This window comes from Heloderma suspectum, chromosome 7 (genome assembly GCF_057233095.1).
Source record: "Heloderma suspectum isolate Gila_16-S chromosome 7, 16-S_ref, whole genome shotgun sequence".
NCBI classification, from domain to species: domain Eukaryota; kingdom Metazoa; phylum Chordata; class Lepidosauria; order Squamata; family Helodermatidae; genus Heloderma; species Heloderma suspectum.
Window position 1 is genome coordinate 40,754,404 of NC_139464.1, and position 16,406 is coordinate 40,770,809.

Genomic DNA, 16,406 nt, shown 5'->3' on the forward strand with positions numbered 1-16,406 from the left:
ACTCCCAGCATTCCCCAGCCAGCATGGCTGTCTGGGGAATCCTGGGAATTGTAGGAGTTTTGTTTGTTTGTTCAAATATACATAGGATTGTGCCTTTAAATGCTAGGTGCTGCCCACTGAACTGCTCAAATGTGGTGCCCACATGCACCCCTTTTAAAACATAACCCAAATATATACAAATTTTCCTACAGAAATATACCATATTTTAAAAACATTTCTATTTTTTTAAACCCTGGTTTCTTTCTTTTTTAGCTCTTTAAAGGTTGTGGGCCCTATCTCCAGTGCCGAAGAACACATCTCCCCTGATGGTTAAAAACAAAAAAGACTATCGAACTGGCTATCCATCTGGTCTAGACCAAAGCTTGTAGCAAAACTACCGTTCTTTCCATGCATTTTGTAGGAATGAGATATTGACCCATTGGAACTGGGTTCAGTTAAGGCTACTTTAGTGCTAAGAATAAAATATGCGTTTGACATCTGGAAAGGTTCTAGGTACTGTGTGCCCTCTTCCATATCTACACAAGCACACATAATCACACATACATATCTTTATACAAACTGAGGGTGCAATCCCATGCAAGTATAGACAGAAAAAAGTCCTACGGCTGGGAGTCGTAGGACTTCTTTCTATCTAAAAATGCATAGGATTGTGCCCTAAGGGAGCTTCAATGTGCTTCCATCCACACCTGCTTAAGCATAATTCCTAATACATAACAAGGATTCATATACACAGAGAGGCACATCTTATATTCATATGCAAAGCAACAAAATATGGCCTACATTCAAACATCATGACACTTAGTTAAACTGTGTATGAGACCAGAAAGAGGTTCTTCTAGAGATCTTCTGTAGGGCCCCAGTGTAGGATTTCAGGGTCAAAATGACACTGTTTTCTGCACATGGCAGTTATTACTGAGACAGTATATTATATGCACACAGAGCTACATCCCCATATACATGCCCCAATACTTACAACCTCATGGTTGGTGTGGTTATGCTAGGGCTTAGTGCAATCTACTGAGGTTGATGCTTGCTGTCCACTACAACCTGATGACTGATACCCACATACACTGTTCCTACCATTACCATGTATGATGGTCATTTTATCTGTGCAAGCAAATTAAATTCACAAAGTCAGTGATGACAGCAGGTGGTTAGGACAATGCCAATCAAAATGACAACAGCAGTAGCAAGAGAGAGGCAGCAGGGAGGCACCTGGGGGAAGCAAAGGGCAGGGGGTGAATGTTTTAACTTGCTGTGTCTCAGATCAGGTGTATGTGAGTGACAATGAGAGTATAGCTCTCTGAGCTGTGTAAAGTAGCAAACAACCCCCCCACCCCATATGTGTGTACACGAGGGATGTATGAGAATTTCATTCATGTTTGCAAAGCATGCGAACGTGTCCCATTTGCAGCCCTGAACATGAGTAGGAATGCAACTCCTGGGAAATTAAGGCAATTTTCTGAATTTGCGTTCACCTTCAGAAATGTGCACTTGCGCAAATGAGCACTCCTGAAAATGTGCCCTTGTGCACCTGTGCAAACGCGCATTTGCGTGAATGCGCATTTGTGCAAATCCCCCCACCTGCATGTTCATGCTTTAGCCTATGGGGGAAAACGTGCATTTTCAGTTGAGAAAAATGCATATGTTAAAAAATGCATATTTTTTTCAAATGAGGAAATTGCACACTTTTAAAAATGCACTTTTCCCAATTGAAAAATGCACATTTTTCCCGATTGAAAAGAAAAAGATGTTCATCTTCTGGAACACAAACGAGGCACAACAAGCCTCTAGGAAGAATTTGGAGAAGCTCAAAGAGCTCGAACATTACATGTTCGCCCGTTCCTAGTGTGCACCTCGGGAAGCAAAGTGTCTCTCAAGCCACTTTCTACTCTTTTGAAAAACATTGTCCAGTGGTGCAGCTAGTGCTGGAGCTAAGGGTTGAAGTTCAGGGCCCCATAATCCAGGGGCCTCCCAAATGACTCCCCAGAGAGTGGCAGGTGATGGGGCTCACCAGGGATGACACAGCATCCTTTCTTTTTTTCTTTTTTCTTTTAAAAAAACCAGTTTATTGTCAGTGGCTGGCTGGCGGGGCATGTACAAGATTATAGATTATCATTTTGTTATTGAAATATATATTATCTTTTCCCACAGCATGGGGCTTATTCCTGAGGAAATGTGTTTAGCATCAGCACAGCAGAAGCAAACTCTGCTTTATTCCTGTAGTCATGATGGTGCTATGATTTAAATGAAATTAAAATGTGAAACTGGACATGCTCCGAGTCTGTCTGTCTGTCTGTCTGTCTGTCTTAGGGTAGGCAAGCAGGTGTTTTGTTTTGTTCTGTTGTTATTGCTGAAATGTATCAGGAATGTAGAAGCTGTTGTAAAGCATAAAATGGTGGTGGTGTGTGTGGGGAAATGTGAAGTTATGTGCTTCACAGTGGAAATAATACCATTTAACCATAGCCATCTAATGACACCCCCTACCCTCCTGGTAAGACCCCCTACCCTCCTGGTTTGGTCCACAGTCTAAATTTATGTGTTGGGCTGAGTTTCTTTTATTTTTGATAAAAAATATAAAAATTCAGAGTTCTAAATGGTTCTCTCATTTCACTACATGCCTTTATTGCTAAAGAATTTACATTTAAGCTGAATTTCAGGAGAGTAGCCACGTTAGACCCAAAGTAGGTGGATACTATTCATATATTTAGCTGTGGCATGCATTCTTTAAAAAAAAGCATGGGTGGAAGGATGTGTGACCCTTTTGCCCCCACTGTGATCCCATCTTGAATTGGGGGGTGCTGGATATTTGCAATGGGAGGAAAGCTCCCATTGGCACCCACTTCAAATAGCCAGTGCAGTGCATAATTCAGACCAGGACCATTACATGAGCAAAAAGTTAAAGCCTCCCTCTATGCTATGGTCTCAATCTAGCTCTGGCTGTCACACCTCCTGATTATTTATTTTTTTAGAATCATGCATGCCAGGCTTAAAGATGTGAAGAACGTCAGGTCTACTTTGGCCCTTAGTATCTACATTGCAGACTTAAGCTGCCTTAGTAATCATTCCTTCTTCCCAGAGAAGCTTGGGAACTATGGTTCCTTGAAGTGTCATGGGGTTTTTAACCAAGAATTCTCAAGGCCCTCTGGGAAGGTGGGAAACCATGAGAATTAAACCCAGCCCAACCCAAACTTGAAATATAATTTGAGAAATAAACCCATAGCCAATGAGTTCCTGTTGGCATAGCCAGGACAAATTCATTTCCCAAACAATTTCAGTATATGGGTTCGGTAGCAATATGTTGCATCCCAAGGATTTCAGTAACGCCAGTACATTTCAGCCATTCATGTGCGACAGTTCGCCACATGGGTTATTTTCATTGTGCTGCCATGTACTTGGGAAAAAAATGGTGTGCATTATCATGGAGAAAAATGCCTGAGTCTATTGATGGGCTACCACAAAATGAATGGGCTTGCCAAGTGTAGTGATTTAAAGGGGACTTCACGTGACTGCTGTTTTATATACACTCACCCATCCTCAAGTAGTCTGAGGAGGTGGGTGGCCATTTTATAGAGCTGACACTTGAGTGCAGCTGTGACTGAGGTGTTCAGCCTATGCCTCACTGGTCAAACAATACATGAGTTTTTAAAGAGTATGTGACATCAACACTGAATCATGGGCACTGAAACCTCCCTCTCCTCTTACTCAGCTCCATTGCAACATTTCCATAGTTGGCTGGGCAAAAGTTGGCAAGCTACATCCACACTTCTCTTTCCCAATTATTTCCTATATCCTACTTTTCCCTCTGCTTTCCTCTGTGTTAACCAAATATCCAGAATTTTGACCTACTCATTTTGGGCCAGATTGTGATTCCCATGCAATGCGACAAGTTTTGAAGATGCATGGCTGGAGCCATCATGATGTTCCATTTGACTGCTACTTTACTGGTGCGGTGATGTGTGGAGGTCATTCAAAGTCATGTGTGGATTCTGTAGTGTATTTAGGAACTGAATTTGTACATTCCAAATATTGGGATAGTGCCCCAAGCTAGGGAAGGTTAACAACAGGGTTTTGGTTGTTGACTTGACAGAAACTTTATCTAGATCAGTGGTGATCCAGATCCACCAACCAGGGTCAGGTGCAAAAGATATACATTTAGAATGTGCTTCTGAGCACATTCTGAGTGAGCCTAGGAATCTGTTTTCAGTACCAGAACTGAGCTGAGCTCACAGTCCTTTCACGCAAAAGTCCACCTCTGGTGACGCCAGGCTTTCTTCATTTCAGAAGCTAATAGAGGTGGGAAAAGTTACTTTGCTGTAGCTATTGTTAAACAGTTGGGAGGCAGAAACCCTAGCCAATAAACTGCAAATCACCCAGAGATCTACCATAGATCCCGATCTACTTCGTCCACCTCTGACCTAGATCTCCTGAGCACCTTGTTTTATGTTGTAGCATCCCTAGGAAGTGAAGGCTCTAGATTTTTTTTTTTTTTTTTACTGATATACTAGTAGAAACCAAAAAGGTGCAAAAATATTAATCACTGGAGCTGCAAAACGTTTTGTAAAACCTAAGAGCCGACTTTGAAGGAGAGAGGGAAAGAGACTAAGGGTGCAATCCTATGCATGTTTAGACAGAGAAAAGGCCTACAACTCCCAGCATTCCCCAGCCAGCAAAGCTGGTTGAGGAATGCTGGGAGTTGTAGGCCTTTTCTCTGTCCAAACATGCATAGGATTGCGCCCTAAGGTGCTCCAGTGAGATGAGAGATCCTGTACTTACTAATGCACTCTACCTGCTTCCTTCCTTTCAAGCAGTGCTTAACTGGCAGGTGCCAGAGCCCAAGCCTATCTTGAAATCATAGCCTCTGAGCTGGGAGAGGAGAGGCAACCAGGTCCCACATGGCAGCAGAAAAGGGAGAAAGAGAATCTGCTTCTTGCTATCCTCAGTAACCCAAGACACTACACTAGCTGTCAGGACCAATTTTTAAAGGGGCAGTGGCATCATGGGATTCTTCCAGATAAGGCTTTTATCAACCCATCACCCTGTCTCATTTGTGGAATTTTACAGCGGGTCCAGATAATGTCAACTGCCACTTGCAATCCTCTCTTGCTTTTCCCACTGCTGCTTCCATCTTTTTTTCTGACCGCAGGAAATCTGTTAAGGAGAAATGTCGGAATAGCTGCACAATGCATTCTAATTGGTAGCACCCCTGAGTCTCTTTTACAGCTCTGATAGTAAGAGTTCTATGATTCCTTCAATCACAGGCACATAAATAATACTATACTGTAATACTTAACATGCAAGCAATTTCTATCTGCAGGTATGTGTGTGTGTGTGTGTTTACTCCTGGCATCTCTGCACCCAGATCTCCAGAAACGGTGAACTTTTGTAACTAATGTGCCCTTCACCTCTTCCAGAGCTTTCAGGTTATCAGCATACCCTCCAACATTTTACGGATGAAAATAGGTATGGTTTTGTGTAGTTGTAACACCCTTCTCCTCACACCAAGGATCATCGGAAGGAACACACACACACCTACACCTACACGGAGTTACACATTCCTTGAAGGTTCCTCTCCACCTCCAGTGCTTTTTATTCTGCTTGTCTGCACTAGCCTGTCCTGAACTGGCTTCTGAAAGAGGATGTGTTAGTAAGTTGCTCATAAACATTTCCTTAAAACCCAACACCGTAGGAGCATTGAATGTCACAATAAACTCAGTAATACTGTAGCTGCACCTCAAACACACTCAGCAACATCTATTATCTGGATTGGTAGGGGGCAGAAGCAGGTGCACTGGCATTTTCTCTCCATATGTGTAGATTTGCATCAGGGGTATAGAGCCTCAGCCTCTCCTAAGCCTGAGTTTCTGGCAGTAAGAGCCACTGGAATGCAGCCCACTAGAGCTTCGCTGAGATGGAATTCAGCCCTCAAGCTGAAAGAAGGTCAACACTCCTGCTTTACATGTACTTGTGCTAGATGCATCCTACCCAGACCTTTAGAACCTGTTCAGAGGCCCTGCTCTGGGTATCTTCACCATGTGAAGTTAGGCAGGTGGCTAAGAGGGAGTGAGCCTTTTTGGTGGTGGCACCACAATTGTGAAATGCCCTGCCTAGAGAGGATCACCTGGCATCTTCTTTATGGTAATGTTGACACCAAGTGAAGACCTTTTGATTCTCCCAGGCCTTTTTAAATTGTGATCTTTAGGCTGTCAGTTTTAATCCACTTTTAATCTGCCCTGATTGTTGTGTCTGAAAGTTATGATGTATAATTTAGTTTTATTTCTCTGCTGCCAACAAGACATTCTATGCTGCCATTTTGGGGTATTGCATTTTATTAATGTATGTCAATATTTTGTGTTTTGTCACCCAGAGAACTTTGTTATTGGGCAGCCTGTCTAAATATTATAAATGAATGAGTGAATGAATGAATGAATGAATAAATGACCCCTTCAAATATTTCATCTTGAGAGGCCTGGGATTAGGGTGACCATATGTCCTACTTTACATCCGCTATTTGCAGCAATCCTCTATTTGAAGGGCTGTCACTGACAGAAGATAGTCCTCTATTTGAAGTCCTCCTCTGTTTGAAGGGCTGCCCAGTCCAAGTCCAGTTTAAAGATAAAATAACTATAAGAAGGCAGAGCCAGAAGGGGCCCATCAACAATTCACACCTCAACAGCAGTCTGAGCAGGCACATAGGTCATCCTACCAGTGTTTCCTACCATGGTGAGATGTCTTGTATTTCTATATAATTTATAGCATTTTTTTTTCTAAATCTGCATCTATACATATATAGCACATGCATATTTTATGCAAATCACTGTATTCTTTTGTCCTCTTTTTTGGCAATGTGTAAATGGCCAACCTACTTGGAAGAGTGGACTGAAACCTACAGCGATCCATGTGTGTGAACATGAACAAAATGTTTAAAAGGCACCCCAAAGGCAAAAAGGTAGTGCTCTATTTGGGATAGAGAAATAGGGATAGTTGGAGTGTGCGTGTCAGGAAGAGGAAACACAAAGAGTGGTCTCTGTGGGGGATTCTCAGTGGCTGCAATCACATCCTTTCCCCTCAAAGAAAGAGTGCTGGCCATTAAGCAGGTGTCCTAGATGGAATCGCTTCAGATAGCCAGTGCTCCGATCCCGTCAAAGAGAGAGAGAGAGAGTTACCATTTAGAAGATGAGCCTTCAGTACATAACTAGTTACAAACAGGCCCTTGAGTCATGTGGTCAGATAGGAAGGCTTCAATTATAAGTGTATTGAAACAACCCATTAGGAACAACCACATGCCTTCCTCTTATAAGTAAGAGGAAGGCATAAAATGCCTTTAGAAAATTGTCTGCAAATTATTAAATAGGGCTTAGGGAGAGCAAGAGAAAGACAAATGACAAAGGATCGCTCTTGTTTTTTGTAACAATTCCAGACCTTAATTTTGGCTTTCCCTGTTTCTGATTGTGGTTACCACTAGCTTCGCTTGACCACAAGTTTGGCAGCACTGCTAGAACTCTATGGAGAGGGCCATACATGCATATCCACCATGTGATTATCACTCAGCTTTTGATGGTTTGCTGTAGAACTGCCTCCCTTGGAAAAAGCATTGCGCTTGAACAGATTTGAGGTAACGCAAAACTTCTGTTTGTGGTGCTAGGTCTGTGACACATGCATAGGCATGAAGGAGATTATCCACAATGAACCAACAGAAAGAAGGAGTGAACGGCTAGGGATAACAAGTCAATAATGTATATATGTAACAGGAAATAATGTATATATGTAACATAAGGAAAAACAAAATGGAACAACATAACACAATGGGTATTTGACAATACTGAATAGTCAAGAAATAGTAGTGGATAAGAAACCATGCAAATTCACCAGTCACTGTAAGCTAGGGCTGAGATTCTGAAGACCTCTGGGAGAAAGTCCGCATCCATTTATTTGTTTATAGTGTTTATAGATCGCCTTTCCACAGATGTCACTAAGCCGGTGTACGAGAATTCAAATAATAATACATAAAAACATAAGAGCAATACAACTATACTAAAACATTAAAATTAGAGCTGTGAACAAATGGCCTTGCACAATTCTTTACCCTGTGTAGGCAGAGAAATTAGGGGGATAATTCTGTCAAATCTCTCCAGGGGAAGGAGAAATTCTCAGTTTGTCAGAGGTGGGGCTCACCATCACCAGTGGTTGCAGCACAGTTTCGTTCTTTTTAACCTCAGGGTTTTTGTTTTTTGTGTTGCCACTGTAAGTCGCAACAGCAGCAAATGTGTTGGTAGCCTGGTTACTATTTTGCATCCTTCACCATGCCCTATACTTAGTGTCATTCAAGGGCATTGTGTGTGTGTGCACACACTTTCTTTCTATTACACACTTCTCCATTGCTTTGCTGTCTCCCCCAGGCTGCCAGCACTTCCTGATCCAAAAAAGCTCTAGGTATTACCTCATGATGTCTTCCCCTGGGCTTTCATTGAAGTGTGGGAAGCTGAGAATGCTACAGGCTGTCAGAAAGATTATTGAGCAATGAAAGGCAACACATACACACACGTGCACACACACTCAGTCACTGGCTACCTTGTAAGTAAAGTAAGCACAAGAACATGCAACCCAACCCATGAAAATTTCTCTGAAATTTTCTTCTCCTTTGGATTTCTTTTTGAAAGCAATTTCTTTTCTATCAAATTAAATGAGAATGGTCAAAAATGCGTGGAAGAAATGTTTGGCACAGCACTAATTAAAACAACATTGAAATGGAACATAGAAAAACAAGGCTTCCAGATTATATATTGAAATCTTGTGTACTTTCTACAAGTAGTCTTCAGAGTTTCAGCCTTAGCTGAATATAGTGGTTGTAGAATCATTCCTTCTATTTCTGATGTTCAGACATTTGAGTGTCATTGCTTATATAGCCAAAATGGCAGCATCCACACACAGGAGAGAGGTATCAGCAGGTTTGGGCGAACCCCAAGATTTGCAGAAGTACAAAAATCTTTAAGAAAAAAACCCTAATGGGGGGGGGACACCCCAAAACACAGTGGAGGCTGGTGGCTCTGATGTCAGTGGGGAAAGGAGCTGTCCAAGGTGGGGAACCACCTTGGATAGTTCCATTAGAGTTGTGACTGGTTCTGACTGAAACCTGGGATGGATTCACTGCCTCACTGACATTGGAGCCACCAGCCTCCACTGCCAAAACAGCACAGGGAGGATGGAGCATGAGGTCACAAAATGCTGACTGACTTGGGGGAAAATGGAAAACAGCAGAGGGGAAGGGGGAACGGGATGGAGTCGCTGAAATCCTGAGCAGCAGCATTCCCCACTACAACATTTTGTCACGGGTCTCACTTGTTGGAACTGTGTCTGATCTATGCCCTTGGGTAAATCACAAGTTAGTTAGTCAGTTCTGCTTTTCCCAAGCGTAGAGCTGTTAGCCTTTTCCATAGAAATTCTGCCAGTGTTTTACATTATCTATGATGTTCTAATCCAAGTTATTGGATAATGTTGCTGCAGGCTGACAAATAGAAGAGGCATTCTTCCTGAAAAGTGAGCCGCTGCTAATCTGGTGCACAAGCCAGTTGCAAAACCTATTGTTAAGATGAGGTGACGCATTTCATTATTTAGCAGCACCCCCTGCCCCCCCCCCGGCTTACAGGCCTCTGAAACAAGTGAACAATTGTTTGTTTGCATTGGTGATCTGAAAAGGCCCTTTGTAAGACTCTTACAGCCTGATCCTATGCATGTTTACTCAAAAGTCAGTCCAACAGAGTCAACGCATAGTTTAGCTATAGAATTTGTTACTACAAGATGCAGTGATGGCTACCAATTTGGATGGCTGTAAAAGGGGTTAGACAAATTCCTGGAGGAGAATCAAGAATAATAGAATAGTAGGGTTGGAAGGGGCCTACAAGGCCATCGAGTCCAACCCCCGGTTATCAAGGCTATCAACTGCTGTCAGCTGCTACTACAAGGCTATCCACTGGTACTAGTCCTGATGGCTATGTGCTAACTCCAGTACCAGAGGGAGTATGCCTATGTACACCAGCTACTGGGGAACATGGGTGGGAGCATGCTGTTGCACTCATGTCCTGGTTGTGGGTTTCCTGTGGGCAGCTGGTTGGCCACTGTGTAAACAGAATTCTGGACTAGATGGATCCTTGGTCTGATGCAACATGGCTCTTCTTATGTTCTTAGTGTGGTTTTCTCCCAGATAAATGTGCAAAGGAGGCAGCTGTGCAGCCCAGTCCCATAGACAATTGCTCAGAAATAAGTTCCACTTGATCTGTGGAGCAGTTCTCCAGCCTCAGGGACTGTACTTTTGGACTGGTCAGTAATAAGAGGAGCCCTCCCATTGACCCTTTCGTGTTTCAAGAAGGTTATATAATATTGTTTGGGCTCTGTTATGCTCTGTGGCCTCAATCCCAGCCACCCCTTCCTGGCTCAGAGGAGGACTTAGAGGGGAAGAGGGCTACTCCGGAACCTTCCAGGACAGAGGACATGGCTTTACCAGACTCCTGAGGCTCAGAGGGCACCCCTCTGATACAGTCTTTACCACATCCATACCATAAGAGCTAGCGGCTGAAGAAATGGGCAACAGCCTTTTAAGAAGGCTACACCTCCTCAGAGGGGGCGGAGTTAACAGAAGTTCAGAAGGTCTTTGCCTGTTGTTGGGGCAACAGATCCAGCACAGGTCTGTCCAGGGTCTTTGAAGGCCTTGCTGCTCCACATAGCTGTACATGACTTTGCCTTGTTCTTCTAGTAAGTGCAACTGCTTCTGATTGGCTTCCTTGGAAAACTTGAGCTGAGCTAGACAGGACAGGCTCAGTCTGCAATTAGCTATCTGTAGGAAACTCCCCAAATCTCTCTTGCACCCTTGGAGGGGACCATGTTGAGAAAGGCTGGCATAAGCTGTAAAGCAGTGGTGGAGAGAAAATAGATTTCCAGATGTTTTGGACTTCAACCCTCCAGCATTCCTGACCATTGGCCATACTGGCAGGGGCTTCTGGGAGATGGCCCCAAACATCTGGAGATCTATCTTCTGCCCACCCTTGCTGTAAAGTATATCAATAATTCTGGGCTCCCCTTTTGGTGGTCTTTAGTTTGTTAGTAAAGACTTTTCAATTTATTCCAGTCAGCTTTTAATGTATGATCTGCTGTGTTAAACTTTTTATGCTAACTGCTGGAGGTGTTTTGTTTTGTACATTTGTATATTAATACTTTAATTGCTGCTCTTTGGCTGTTGTTGTTATTGATGTATTGCAGGTCTGACACCAGGTTTGAGGGAGCCCTTGGCAAAGAGCCCTCTGCTGGGCCCCCCTCTTCTATCCATGGGTCTCAGAAACAAGCTTACCTGGGAACAGCTAGTGGGTTACAAGCCACCATTTTGTTTCCCACAATACCCTGAAGCCATGCTACATTGGGGGAATTCTGGGAAATTTAATATGATGGCATGCAGATGGGCTGTACTGGGTCCGACAGCTGCCTAAGAGTGCTGGGTGCTGACACAGTTCTCATTTTTTGCCAGGTCGTATTTTTCTATTTTCACTTTAAGCCATGTTGATTGTTTAATTTAGTTAATTGTAATATTTATATTGTTCTTTTCTGTAAAAACAATCAAGAATTAGCCAGCATACAATTATTTTCATTTTCAGGTTTAATGTCCATTGCTTCCTCCCTGTCAAGGGCTCCTTGGAGGCCTCTCTCAGTCTAATCCAGTGGCCAAGTCCAGACACAGACAAAGGGATTCCTTTCAAGCTTTATTCTTCTTTTACAACTTAACACCTCTACAGGTAGCAACTAGATCTGAGCAGCAGAGTACCTATGCCCTAAGTTGGAACAGTTGGTCCCTGTTTGAAAGGGAATTACTGGCAGACCCCTGAACTTAAGGACTAGGGAGAGTCCCTCCCCTTTTCCCTTGGATCCTTGGGGCGCAGCCATTGTGTGCGTGCCAACCGGGCACTATGCCTCCTTTCCGCGCCCTCCATCTGGCGCCGCTCACTGCGTCTGCGCCACGCATCCACCAAGTCTGCTATCTGTGCTCGGTCACTCCCTGGACAGCTTTCTAATATAGGAATGCTGGTGGGAGGAATCTCTGTCAGCTGTGGGCCCTGGGAAAGAGGAGCGCGCTCCTCTCGCAGGAGCGACTGCTCTTCCTCTGAATCAGAACTACTCTGGGATTCTATGGGCTCAGTGTCTACCCTGACACTCCCATTCACAATTGCTCTGGGCAGCCAGGGGAGATCAGAAGGTTCTTGATCACATCTGCCGGAATAGCCTTCATCAACCTGGTGTCCTTCAGACATTTTGGACTTTAACTCTGGTTGGCCCTGTGGCATGGCTAATGATCAGGAATGCTGGGAGTTCTAGTCCAAAACAGCTGGAGGGCACCAGGTTGGGGAAAGCTGCTCTAGGACATCAATGAGGTGCCCCTGTGCACCTCCTTCAGAACTGGAGACGGTGCCTTTCTTTCCAGGACATTGCTGAGGCGGGTTGGTACCCCTGGAATTTTGGTACCTTCAACAGTTGTGTAGTTTGTCTTTATGGTTAGTCCAGCCCTGGGTTGTAATGCTATCTCCAAGGTTAGAAACAACAACAACTGACAATCTCTCTGATTGTAACCCTGTGTTGTACAGGTTTTGGTACTGGATACCCAGAGAACTTTCAGGTTCTCTGTCCTCAAATGGAGCCAGGCTTCTGCACTTTTCTCATGTACATCAGATTGATGTTTGTTTGAAACACACTGGGTTGGATCCAGGCTTGGAGGAGACCAACTGAAACCAATGGGACTTAATTTAGTCATGACTTAAGTTAGTCATGACTTAAGTTAGGTTAATGACCCCATTTTCAGTGGGACTGCTCTAAGTATACCTAAGTCTGGAACATAAGTCCAGCCCAATGTGTCTAAGTCCAGCCCAATGTGTCTAAGCTCAAGCACAATAAAGCTAAATATATGGATATACTAAAGAAAGAACTGGAAACACAAATAAGAAATGAGGTGGAAGAAAGAAAAAAACTGGTTAAAGGGGGAAAGAAAATTAGAAATGCTGTGAATTATACCTTTGCTGAAAAAACAATGAAAGTTCCATGTGTTCATCATGGAATTTCTCCAGTAACTGACCAAGAGTGGTTGGAAACTTCCTTCTTGATTCAGTTCCTGCTGTTATGTGTTTGACAGCCGAGCCATCAAAAATTATTGGTATTTTCATGGGCTTCTTATGTATTCCTTGTGGCTTTTGGATAGTTCCAAATGACTCATCTGACTGGATATGAACTAGGGTGCCTTCAGCATGATTGTACAGTTCTCCATGAGAGTAAAACAAGCAAAAAAGAAAAAGAAATAAGGATAACTGGGAAGCAAAATCTCTGCCCATGCTACCCTGAAGACTGCCGTAAGAAAACCACAGTCTCAAACCTGGAGGCAGCTTTCTCAATAGCAAACATGCCACTGCTATGTAAATAATAGGGTTCAATCATCAATCCAGCTGCTGATAAAGGAATAGATAGTCAAGTACAAAGGCATAGATGTGCTGTTGTAGAATCCCACAATATACACAGTACTGAATAAGGTGTGAGTGTTTCACAATACAGAGTGTGCATTTCTGCGGTACACAGCACAGAGTAGCAGAGGGCATAGTCTTATGGCGCTTACCCATTCTAGGGTTTCCATATACAGCAGGGGCATCGAACCTCTTTCAGCTCAAGGACCAAAGTCCATTTTGGAGAAACTCTTGGGCTTCTGTGGTGGCTGGGGCCAAAGGCAAAAGGGGTGGGGCCCCAAAAACAAAAAACACCAGCACATTTTAGCATAAAGCTCTTCCTGCCAGTACCTAAGCCTTGGGAGACGCATTTCAACCTCTTAGAATGGGAAAAAACTTCACAAAAGCCAGGAAACCACCAAATGATTGATAGTTGGGGTAAGGGGGTGGGGCCAGGGAAGGGGGCGTGGCCATCTGGGTGCCCTGGGAGGGCTAGACTGGGTCCCTAGGAGGCCTAGATTTGGCCCCTGGGCCTGAGGTTCCCCACCCCTGATATACAGTATTCAGTCCTCTTAACTTTCAAGGATATCATGAGTATATGACACTATATGCCTTCACCGTCCTGGGATAATTAGTGCTCTTATCCTCCATGAAACTGCCTAGTACATTTTTGATCTCAGCTGTATTGTTAGCCGCTACCACTGCCTTGTGGTAGGAAGTCCTTCTTCACACAGCACATAGTTAAACCATGGAATTTGCTACCACAGGATGTAGTGATGGACACCAATTCAAATGTCTTTAAAAGGGGGCTAGACAAATTCATGGAAGAGAAGGCTATCAATGGCTACTAGTCTTGATGACTATGTGCTACCTCCAGTACCAGAGGCAGTGAGCCTATGTGCACCAGATGCTGGGGAACATGGGCGGGAGGGTGCTGTTGCTCTTGTGTCCTGCTTGTGGGTTCCTGGTCAACAGCTGGTTGGCCACTGTGTGAACAGAATGCTGGACTAGATGGACCCTTGGTCTGATCCAGCAGGGCTCTTCCTATGTTCTTGTGTGGCAGCCAGTTGTATGCATTGTGAGATCAAAGCTTTCTGCCGCATGTTAATTTCATCCAGTTCCTGTTTTTTTTTGTATGACATGGGAGGTTAAAACAGCTGCTCCTAGTTCATAACTGCACACCCTTGTTTCAAACCCATTCATGATTTTATATGTCCCTATCACACATTTGCAACAGACAAGTTGGAAACTGGGGGGGGGAAATGGTGACATATCACAGAAAGACGGAGAGCATAGATAGATAGTTGTCTAAGGAAGGCTTCCTGCTGCTCTTTCAGCACAAGTCTATAATTGTGTCACATTTCAGCTAAGCAACTGTGGGAGGACACCGAACTCAGAAGAGAGAGTATTGTTCTGAAAGCATCACTGATGGGTCAGCACTCACCAGCCACAGCAGACAGACAAGTGCTGGAGTGGCTTATGGCAGCCTTGGACAAAAGACGCCATCAAAATGTCCCAAGCTGTCAATGCTTAAGGTACACAGGCTAACAGAACAGGCAGAAGCACAGCGTAAGTAAGATGGGGAAAGACAGTGAAGCATGGAGGTATTTTCTTCAGTGTCTACTGTTATGTGTTTCCCACTTCCCTCAACTGTGTGAAGTTCCAGGGATGGCACTACTTGGGTTTTGTTTCCTTTGAAGGGGAAAGCACTGGACACGTAGGGCATTTCTGTAATATTTGGTTGATTTACAAATAGACATTGGAACACCGGAAGCTGCCTTACAGCAAGTCATGGGTCTGTCTGTTATAAGTTATGTCATACTTTATTTCTATGCTGCCTTTCGGCCAAAAGGCCCCCCAAGCAGCTCACAAAAACATACAAATACAATATTCAAACAATACACTAAATACAAGTTTAAAGGAGAAATATCATAACAGCTGTTTCAAACTAAAACACCTAAAAACCCTGCAGGCTGCACACCTTCTACATATCCAAAAGCAAAAACCCATCGGCAAAAATGCCAGAGTAGAACTGGAATAATCCAGGGATCCTTATAAGGTTTCCCAGGCTGGGGGGATGGGCAGAGCAGATGAGGGGGAAGAAATGCCTTGGTTGGAACAGCGCCTCCCCTTGAAGCAGAGCCCTCCAAGCTGCAGCTCCAGCCTTGCTTTTAAAGTCTTGGGGGGCGGGGGAAGCACGTGGAACAGCTCACCCTTGATGGAACAGCACCCCCCCATGAAGCAGTGCATCTAACTTGGCATTCTCTACACTGACCAGCAGTGGCTCTCCGGGGTCTTTTCCAGCACTCTCTGGAGATGCCAGGGATTGAAACTGGGATCTTCTGTGTGCAAGGAATGTTCTCTACCAGTGAGCTGTAACCTATACCGAGAGCACAGGTGGCGTAAAGTAGCTTCCACGCTCTTATTATACAGCTGATTTCCTACCCCAGGGGCAAAGAATCTCAGGCCTGGAGGCCATGTCTGACCATCCCCTGGGGTCCCAATCCAGACCTCTGGGGTTCCCAGTTAGCCCCACCCCTGACCACCAAGCATTTGGTGGTTTCCGACTTCTGTGCTGTTTTTCCCCATTCTAAAAGGTTGAGATGCCCCTCCTAAGGCTTAAGCAAAATAGGCTGGCATTTGGGGTATTTTCAGCCCCCTCCTGTTTCACCTTTGGCCCTGGAATGTAGCTCCCAAGAGCTTCTCCAAAATGGTAATCGGCCCTTCAATGCCCCTGTGCTACCCCGTATCAGATCTGCAGAGAGACAGGCACCAGGCACCCCGAGATGTTTTCAGCTCCCCCCTTTTTGGGGGCCAGTGCTCTGCTTTTGTGTCATGCTCCGACCTGCTTCTCCTGTTTCTTTTTCCAATACAGAGATCTTAGACCAGTCCCCCTTAATGGGGGAGGTGTCCCTTAAAAGCTTTTACATTACAAAAATG

At 44.2% G+C, this 16,406-nt stretch overlaps 1 protein-coding gene across 1 annotated transcript in view; it reads right to left on the reverse strand.

The window, feature by feature from the left end:
• CACNG2 (calcium voltage-gated channel auxiliary subunit gamma 2) overlaps positions 1-16,406 on the reverse strand; it is a 149,890-nt gene that overhangs the window by 24,018 nt on the left and 109,466 nt on the right. The gene's annotated exons all lie outside the window — the stretch shown is intronic.